General features: G+C 41.5%; 1 non-coding gene across 1 annotated transcript; it reads left to right on the top strand.

Moving 5' to 3' along the window:
- The first annotated feature begins 706 nt into the window (after window positions 1-706).
- On the top strand, window positions 707-813 carry LOC120252065. Its single transcript, XR_005533616.1, has one exon. It is a non-coding gene; the product is annotated as a small nucleolar RNA R71 (small nucleolar RNA).
- Window positions 814-10,665: the final 9,852 nt, after the last annotated feature.

The following is a 10,665-nucleotide window of genomic DNA, read 5'->3' as shown; positions in this document are numbered from 1 at the left end:
GATCGCCTTCACATGTTCTCTCGGGTTGGTTTCCGTGTTGCTTGGTAAACTCCCATGTGGCCTTTCGGAAAGAGATTTCGCAATTTGACCCATTTTATTTTCAAGGTTGTGCAAGGAGGCGGTGTGATTGCGAAGTGTAGCCTCGACTGATTCAAACCTTGTATTTCTGCGATTGAACAAATCTAGCCAAGTGCTTCTCCAAATCCGTCATTTGGGTTTCCAAGCCAGAAATTCTGTTTTCCACTTGATGAGCTTATTGTTGTTGGGATGATTCTTCCAACCTGAATTGTAGGTGTTGCTGTATGGATTCCCTTGAGGTCTCATTCCATTACCTACAAAGTCGACATTCTCAACTGAAGAAACATCACCAATGACGATTGGGTAATCAGAGGGAGCATGTCCTCCACCACAACCGGTGCAATTGGTCACGGCCGCAACTCTATTCGAAGCTATATAATCTAGCTTCTTACACAAACTCTCCACTTGGGCCGCCAATGAAGTTACCGCATCAATTTCATGGAGACCGGCCACTTTTTCTTCTCCCTCGCGTTCCCATCGGTAGCTATTTAACCCCATTTCCTCAATCAATTGATGAGCCTCATCGGGGGTCTTGCTACCTAAGGTATCTCCTACCGCCGTATCCAAGAGTTGCCTTGTACTCGTGTTCAAACCATTGTAGAAGGTTTGAACAATCATCCACTCCCGGAATCCGTGTTGTGGACACTTTCGCAGGAGTTCCTTGAACCGTTCCCATGTCTCTAATAGAGACTCCAATTCCAACTGCATAAAGGATGAGATCTCATTCCTAAGCTTGGCTGATTTTCCGGGAGGGAAATAACGGGCTAGAAAAGCTTCTACCATCTCCTCCCATGTAGTGATTGATGCCCTAGGCAATGAGTGTAGCCATTGCTTTGCTTTCCCCTTTAAGGAAAATGGGATGGCTCTCAATTTGATGGCATCATCCGTCACACCATTTTTCTTCAGCATGTCACACACCTCGAGGAAGCTCTCTATGTGACTGTTTGGATCCTCATCGGCCAAACCGTTGAATTGTGCGGACTGCTGCAGTATATGGATGAATGCCGGTTTTAGCTCAAAATTCTGAGCTGTAATTGGAGGACGCACAATACTCGATTGTGTCCCCAACACTGAAGGCCTGGCATAATCGGATAGTGTCTGTTGTTGCTCATTTTGTTCCGCCATGTTATCAGATCCTTCTACTTCCAAATTAGCTGGATTAGGCTGTTCTTGTACAGGTTCTTTCCCTTTCCTTCGAAGTGTATATTCAAGCTCAGGGTCTCCTTCAATCAATATTGATGGATTCCCTCGGGTCATAACCTGGAGCTGTACCAAAGAAAAACAAAAAGAAAATCAGAAAAATGATAGGATAAGAAGATATGGAATAGAATGTGTGGTGAAATAACTAAGACAACAAAGTGCAAAGTATCTCTAAACACCTAACTCCCCGCAACGGCGCCAAAAACTTGACAAGGTCCCCATGCTTATATGCCACAAGTGCACGGGTTTGTTGAAGAAATAATCTCGGGTGAGCGGGGTCGAATCCACACGGAGTATGGAGTAAAGACACTTAATTTGATACTTAGCTATGCGGAATATCAATAGTGATAAGTGTGAAATTGATTCAATCTCAACAATAAAATCAATAAGTGAAAGAGCAAAAGTAAGAAGAGGGTAAGGCAATCGATAAAGATGGGGTACTCGGGATAATACTTCACCTAGGATAATCGGTTCAAGTGCAAGAACTCTCTATTATGCTTCTTAATAAATGCAATGGTGAGTCATGGAAATCCTTTCATACATAGTCCCAAATCTAAGGTCAACTATGACTAACTCTATACATGTCCCGGAGGAGAAATCGAACAATCTCAACACCTCGCACTCGCATAGAGTTGCAATGAGCTCTAGGGATTCCAAGTGATAAATCTCTTCCTAAATATAAACCTAACCCTTTGGTCCAGGTGGAAGGTCCCTAGGCACAATTAAGCCCTAGATACTAAGATCACCTCAATGCTTCACTCGATTGCACGCGCAACTAGGCCCCAGCGGTGGTTCATCCCTTAGACCATTCACTCTATTATGGCCGCAAAGAACTCGAGGAATGGAGGTAGAATCTATCACGTCGGAGTGGAAAGGGTACTCTCCTGTACCTCTCGACTCACCCTCTAAACCCTCTCCAACCTAGCTTTGTCTAACGCTCATGGTGTGTCACTCACTCGCAAGGTTACCAACAAGAACTCTCAACCCTAGTGTCACTCTAGGGGAAATGTTCATACAATCAAGCATTCAAGGTTGGAACTCACAATAAACATCAATTTATTGAAAGCATAATAAAGAAGTTCAATGAAATGAATACATCCTAGGGTTCACAATCATCCAAGTACCCACTAAGGGTTTAGCTCTCCATGGAGCTTAGTACAATCAAAGAAATCGAATGTAAAAGCAATGAATCCATAAAGAAACCCCCTCGATGGTCGTGTCGATGGTCTTGTGGAAAGTCCTCTACTCGTCGTCCAAGGATTCCTTCGTCCGGTATAGGATACGCCTCGATGGAAGCTGATGTGAGATCCGCAAGAGCACGGGTCGCCAAGTAATACATCTCGCACAAGCACGAGAGGGTCGTATTCCCAAGGCCCAAGAAGCTACTATTACTTCCCTTTCGTCTATTTCCTAGCCTAACACTTCGAAAGATGAATAGTAATTCTAAAAAGAGAAAGAATTAACTACAATGAAATCCGGGGTACTACTACACACAATACGAACTCAAGGGAGAATCAAACACTGAAGGGAGTGATTTGGACCACGAGTCCCCCTTGGGTTGTCATTAAGTCCTCAATTTAGGATGAAATGTGAGATGGTACTTGGGCCAAGAGACTCCTAAATTAGCTAAACCCGATGGTCACGGCAATTGAACCCTAATCCCATACAAGTATTGGGTCAGAATTACTTCGGCCCAAATCCTCGTATGATTGCATTACACTCGTGGAAATCTCTAATCGTGGGTCGATACTCAAACTAGGTCCAACCCTAATTGCTGGAGGGGTACAAAATACCCGATGGTCACGGTGTATCTGTACATGGATCCCTTCCAAGCCAAGTCGTCTAGTACAAGGGGCGATGGTCACGCAACCAAGTACAACCTAGAAGTTGAAATACAGAGTTCTCATGCAAATCAACATATCAAAGTACACAAGGCTTGAACCACAAACTACAAGATTCCATAAAAGAAATACAAACATCTAACAAAGCATCAATAAAGATGATCATCCAAATTATAAACAATCAACAATAGAGTTCATCATATTCAAATCACAAATAAGTTAGTGCCTCATGATAGAGGACCACTCATACAAGTCCAAGGAACAAATAAACAAGAAAAGAAGTAAGAACAACTCCCTCTAGCTTTAGATCCCCTTGGATGGTGAAGATCTTGAAGATTTGAAAGAGATCTCCCTCAAATGATGCCTTGGATGCCTAGGATCTTCTCCCCAATCTTCTCCTCCAAAGCTTGCCTCCCTCTTGGTGAAGTCTTGCATAGTAGATCGCCGGTGGGAAGAGTGGGACGGCGGACTAAGAGGACCATGAGAAAAACTGCCCCTCAACCGCCTCCCCTTGCCCTAGAAAAATCAGCCTTTTTATATATCCCGTCAGGTCCATACGGGCTCCATGCGGGCGCATGGAGCCCATGAAGCTCACTGCCATTTTGCCCAGAAAAGGTGTCGGTGCCTTGATGAAAAGCATGTATTCATGATCATTTGGCGAAGTACTATAGCAGTTTACTGTTGACAATCATTGTAGTAAAATCACTGTAGTTGTTAGTGTTCACGACTCACGAAACTAAAATCTGCCAAATCCACAAGGCCGTGTGAAATTCCACATGCACAGTGTGGATGCTGATTCTAACTTTTATAAATATTGTGAATTGAGACATTTTGAAGTATCTTTTTCTCATCTTTTGGCCATCTTTGGAGGCGCTCGCGGCTAGGGTTTGGAGAAGCTTTGCCTATATTTTTGGTGTGGTTCTATGGCCTTCGCCGTCACATTCCTTTGGAAGAGGGTTATTGGGGGAGCTTTTGTCGGCATTGACTTAGGGAGCTGTGCCCTAGGCTTGAGGATGTGTGAAGCTACTACCATTTTTGAAATTTTTGTTACTTTTTGTAGAAAAACAAGTCCCTTGTACTTAGAACAATTAGAAGTATACTTTGGATTGTTTTGAGTGATTTCACACACTTACACAATTTCGGGTTTGTTGTCTGTTTTGATTAAAGTTTTTAGCTAGAGCATTGATTTTTCATATTTAGTGTGGAAATTTCCCTTACTTGTATAATGCACTTTTTGTATGATTTGGTGAACCTAAGGCCAAGCACTTCCAATGTTTCCTTCATCTATGGAGATAATGTTTTAATCTTTGCTTGAGGACAAGCAAAAGCTTAAGTGTGTGGGAGTTTGATAAGTGCTTGTGTGATAAGAATGCAAGGCGTTCTTTGCTTCTGTTGAGCATTACTTTTCTCAGGTTTAAATGTTAATATGCTTGAATTTATGTTATTTTTCATGCGAGGGTAGGGTTGTGAGGATGATTATGAAAGAAAGAAGCCAACGTGGGTCGTAATGCACTAATTTGGAGGAAATCTTGCTAAGGTTCAAACTCGAAGACATAGGTCGGGTTCCGGATGCTCGGAAAGCTGTGCCAACCTTCTACCGTACTCGAGTTAGCACAACTATTTGGAGGGGCACAAGGGTAGTTACATTCAAGCATTCTGACTTGTGCATATAGAATAAGATCTCCACCAACATATTCGTTATTAAAGAAGCAAGGCGATCCACGACGTAAATGTCTATCATTTGCATTACCTCGAAGAAAGTATGGATTCGGGAGTATTTCAGGCCGGTATTGTAGAAAAATCATGTAGCAAAAAATACTTTGCCGACGATGCTCGTATACAAAGCGGTGAGAAAAGCGACAAAGCAGAAGAGAATCCACACGGGCGTGTGAAAATTCCACACACCCGTGTGAAACATCCAGAGGGGCGCCCAAATGGGCGTGTGGATTCCTGATTCCAGCCCTTTAAAAGTCGATTTCGAGACCCGATTTGACATTTTTGTCCATCTTTTGCCTAACTTGAGAGAGGGTGGCGGCAAGGCTTTGAGAGGTATTGACTAGGGCTTTGGAGAGGTTCTACGGCTCAACATCACTTTCGCCGTTTGGAAAAAGGGTTAGTAGGAGAGCATTAGTCGGCACCCGATCGACAAGGTGTATCCTATGATGGACAAAGGGACCCTTCCAATGAGTAAAGGACTATCCACAAGACCATCGCCATGACTAACGAGGGGTTTTCTATAGATGCTTTGTTTTTACATTCGATTTCATTAATTGTATCTACCTCCATGGAGAGCTAAACCCCTAGTGGGTACTTGGGTATTTGTGAACCCTAGGATGTATTAATTTCATTGAACCTCTTTATTATGCTTTCAATTAATTGATTTTCATTGTGAGTTCCAACCTTGCAGACTTGATTGTATGAATATGCCCCTACTGTGACACTACGGTTTGAGAGTTCTTCTTGGTAACTCTTGTGAGTGAGTGACACACCATGAGAGTTAGACAAAGCTAGATTGGAGAAGGTCGAGAGTGTGAATCGAGAGGTAGTAGAGCTTCCCCTTTCCCCTCCGGTGTGATCTATCCTACCTCCACTTTCCAAGAGTTCTTTGCGGCTATAGTTGAGTGAATGGGCTAAGGGATGACCTTCCACTGGGGCTTAATTACGAGTGCAACTGAGTGAAGCATTGAAGTGATTTTAGCATCTAGGGCTTAATTGTGGCTAGGGATCTTCCACCTGGACCAAAGGGTTAGTTCTATACATAGGAATAGGGTTTATCACTTGGAATCCCTAGAGCTCAATTGCAATTCTATGCGAGTTCGAGGTTGAGATGTTATTCAATCTTTCCTCCGAGACATGTATAGAGTTAGGCATGGTTGACCTTAGATTTGGGATCATGTAATTAGGTATTTCCATGATTCATTGTTGCATCAATTAAGAAGTATAATAGAGGGTTCTTGCACTTGAAACGATTGTCCTAAGTGGATCAATATCCGGGTACCCCATCTTTATCGATTACCATACCTTCTCATTTTACTTGTGCCCTCTATCTTGTTGGTTTTTATTTTTCGTTATTACATATTTTGTTACACTTAGCACTATTCATCATCCATATTAGTTAAAAATAAATTAAGTGTCTTTATTCCATACTCTACTGTATCACGGTACCCACTCATCTGGGATTATTACTTCGACACCCGTGCACTTGCGGTTTACACGCATATACGGACGTGTCAGACTGTAAAAGCATGCATCCATAAGTAAAACCCCTTTGTAGTCCATATCGAGGGTCTTGTAGAGCAGCCTCGTCTTCTCCAGAGGTTACCTCGTCAAGCCTAGGGTACACCTTTTACTTGAATCAATACCGACGAAAGCTCCTCCAATAACTATCTTCCAAAGGAGCAGCGGTGTTAAAAGGCCATAGAACCATCCTAAAAACCTTACCAAAAGCTTCTCTAAACCCTAGCCGTGAAAGGTGCCTCAAAGATGTATAAAAGATGAGAAAAATGATTGGGATAAGGTTTTTTCCAAACAGGCAGAAATCGTGACTAAAATAGGTCTAGAATTGGGCATCCACACTGGCGTGTAGAATTTCCACATGCCCGTGTGTATCTGCAGTAATTAATTTTTCAGTGGCATGTCAATAGTAACTGCTACAGTATTTTGTTGCAGTGATTTCCTACAGTACCTACTACAGTCTCCACCAAAATACTTATGAATCTACACTTTCATCAAGGCCACATGAACCGACACACATCCATGCGGCAGATCACGTTGCATCTTCAATAAAATCACATTTGACAACAATCTTGCTAGCAATGTACAAGTCAGAACACATGAGTCTGACTGCCTTTGTGCCTCTCCAATTTTCATGTTCACTCGAGCACAACGGAGGTTGGCACACACTCATATGTCTTTGAGCACAACTTGTGTCTTCACATTTTTTTTATTCAAAGATTTCATCAACAAAATGCATTCATGATCTACTTTGGCTTCTTTCTTCCATACATGTCTCCACAATCCTACATGCACAAAAGTAACGCAAATACACATGTATGAGCGATAAAATGTGAGAAAAGTAATACTCATTTTAAGAAAAGAATATTTTCCATTACTAATACACAAGCACTTATCACCCTACAAGGTCCCGGTGGAAAAATCTCTCAATCTTATGCCTCACACCAAATATGGTTGCATAGAGTCTAGGGAATAAGGAGATAGGGAACACTCGTCGGAAGGGAAAGCGGACACTCCACTATCTTTGACTCACCCTTTAAACCCTCTTTAACCTTGGTGTTCTAACTCTAATGGAAACCTCTCTCTCTTCAAAATAACAAATTATGCATAGAAAATAAATTACAAGGATCAATAAAACATGTAGGTAATGGGAACACAAGATTAAAACTCAAATAAACTTGGATTTAATAGAAAACCTAAGGCAAATTATTACAAAAGATAAGATCCTAGGGTTCAGATGCCCAAATACCTACCAGGGTTTAGCCCTCCATGAGACAAGTTACAAATAAAAAGATTAATACAATAAATAGCATTGTAAACCACAGAGAAAAACCCCTTAAATTTGTAATGATGGCCATGATAGGTCACTCAACGTCTTGAAGAATCCTTTTCAAAAGATAGATTGCTGAAGGCCACCTAGATTTCTATGAAGGAGGAAAGATTGATCAAAGTTGGTGAAGAATGTCCCCCAATCTTGCCAAAGACCTCCTCTAGAACCCTAGCCACTTTGCCCTTAGATTGCTTATGAAAAGCCCCGCAAAATGTCTCCAAAGAATAGGGCAAATGGCTAATTTATTGTCATAAACATCGCGTGTCACGTTCCTTCATGTACCCTTGTGGATTTTCCATGCGCCCGCGTCAGCTGTAGCAATTTCCATACGGTCACGTGGAATTTTCACACTATCACATGAATAGTACTGCTACAGTCAAATGTTACAGTGTTTTAGCTCCCTTTACAGCCGCCAAACACTCTTCATTTGAGGCCACATGGTCGGGCACACGTCTATGTGGTAGAACATAAGACTTTTCTTCGTTAATTCATCATTTGAAAGGTCTTGCATTCTTCACAAAGAGAAGGAACATGAAGATGTAACTGCATTTATGCCCTTCCAACTAGCAAATTGGTTTGAAACTCCTTGGATGTTGGCACACATCTCCACGTTCATGAACTCCTCTCGTGTCTTGTCCTTGAATTTAACAATAACTCCCAAAATGTGTCTTTATATCCTATCTTTTGTTCTTTTTTCCCTTCAAGGCATTCACAACCTAAATACACAAAAGAATACCAAATACACTATATGAAACATAAACTAACATGACAGAATATGTGTGTAAACCGCAAGTGCACGAGTATCGAAGTAATAAATGCCAGGTGAGTGGGGTATCGTATCCATAGGGAGTAGGGAATAAAAACACTTGAATCATTTGTTAACTAAGTGAATGATGAATAGTGATATGTGTGACAAGATGTGAAATAACAAAAGTAAAAGAACAAGCAAGAGAGCACAAGTAAAGTAGAAGGTAAGGCAATCAATATAAATGGGGTACCCGGATACTGTTCTGCCTATGATAATCGTTTCAAGTGCAAGAACCCTCTATTATATTTTCTAATTGATACAATAATCAGTCATAGAGATACTTAAATACATGGTCCCAAATCTAAAATCAACCATGCCTAACTCTATACATGTCCCGGAGGACAAATTGAATAACCTCTCAACCTCACACTCACATAGAATTCCAATGAGTTCTAGGGATTCCAACTGATAAATCCTCTTCCAAGATGTTGACCTAACCCTTTGGTCCAAGTGGAAGGTCCCTAGCTACAATTAAGCCCTAGGTGCTACAATCACTTCAACGCTTCACTCTATTGCACCCAGAACTAAGCCCCAGCAGAAGGTCATCCATTAGCCAATTCACTTTACTATGACCACAAAGAACTTGAGGAAATGAAGATAGGATAAATCACACCGGAGGGGAAATGAGACACTCCGCTACCTCTCGACTCACCCTCTCAACCCTCTCCAATCTAGCTTTGTCTAACTCTCGCGGTGTGTCACTCACTCACAAGGGTTACCAATAAGAACTCTCCATCCTTGTGTCACTCTACGGGAGTATTTATACAAACAAGCATTCAGGATTGGAACTCAAATAAAACATCAATTAATTGAAAGCATATTAAAGAGGTTCAATGAAACGAATACATCCTAGGGTTCACAAATACCCAAGTACCCACTAGGGAGTTTCGCCCTCCATGGAGCAAAGTACAATCAATAAAATCAAATGTAAAAACAAAGAATCCATAGAAAACCCCCTCGATAGTCATGGTGATAGTCTTATGGAGAGTCCTCTACTCGTCCAAGGGTCTCTTTGTCTAGCCTAGGATACACCTCACCGGATAGGTGCCGACGAAAGCTCTCCCACTAACCTTCTTCCAAATGGAGCGTGATGTTAGAGCCATAGAACCTCTCCCAATCCCTAGCCAATACCTCTTAAAACCCTAGCCGCCACCCTCTCTCATGTTGCGGAAAAGATGGATCAAAGACTCTCAAATCCGGGCTGACATCAGCCTTAAATAGTGCTAGAATCAAGAATCCACTAGCCCATGTGAGCGCCCATGTGAGCGCCCATGTGAGCGCCCCTGTGTCGTGAATCTCTTTGCTTCTTCGATAACAGACATGTTGGTTGAGATCTTGCTATACATTCACAAGCCTGAATGCTTGAATGTGACTGTCCTTGTGCCCCACTAAATCATAGTGCTAACTTGAGTACAAGGAGGTTGGCACACATTCTTGCATCTTGAACCGGACTTATGTCTTAGCATTTGACCCTTCACAAGATTTCCACATTGGCTTGTTTCTCTAATATTTGGCATCACAACTCTATCTGCATAAAAGTAACTTAAATATACACATATTAGCGTTAAAACCTGATAAAAGTAATGCTCATCATAAGGAAAAACACTTTGTATTCTTATCACACAAGAACTCATCAAACTCCGCCACACTTAAGCTTTTGCTTGTCCTCAAGAAAAAAAAGTTAAAACATTAAAGTACAGATGAAGGAAATATTGGAGGTTCTTGGCGTTAGCTTCACCAAAGCAAACAAAGAGAGATTCTACAAGTAAGGTAAATTGTAATACTAAATATAAAAAATCATTGCTCTAGCTAAAAACTCGAATAAAAAATGACAACAAACCCGAAATCGTGTAAGTGTGTGAACTCACTCAAAACAACCCAAAGTATACTCCTCAAAGTTCTAAGTATAAGGGACTTATTTATCTACAAACAGTAACAAAATTTCAAAGATGGTAGTAGCTTCACACATCCTCTAAGGTAGCCCTTTCCAAAGCGGCTACTAAGGTGGCTTTCACATATTCGAGGTGGTAGCTCTTTCTATCGGAGTGGTAGCTTTTACTCATCCTATGAGATAGCTCTTTCTCTCATTAGGGCATAACTAGTATCCGACTTATGAGAGTAGCTTCATACTTCATAGGTGGTAGCTCTTTCCATCCAACAAACACAACTAAACA

Source organism: Dioscorea cayenensis, chromosome 20, assembly GCF_009730915.1.
Source record: "Dioscorea cayenensis subsp. rotundata cultivar TDr96_F1 chromosome 20, TDr96_F1_v2_PseudoChromosome.rev07_lg8_w22 25.fasta, whole genome shotgun sequence".
NCBI lineage: Eukaryota > Viridiplantae > Streptophyta > Magnoliopsida > Dioscoreales > Dioscoreaceae > Dioscorea > Dioscorea cayenensis.
This window is presented reverse-complemented; position numbering and strand designations above follow the sequence as displayed.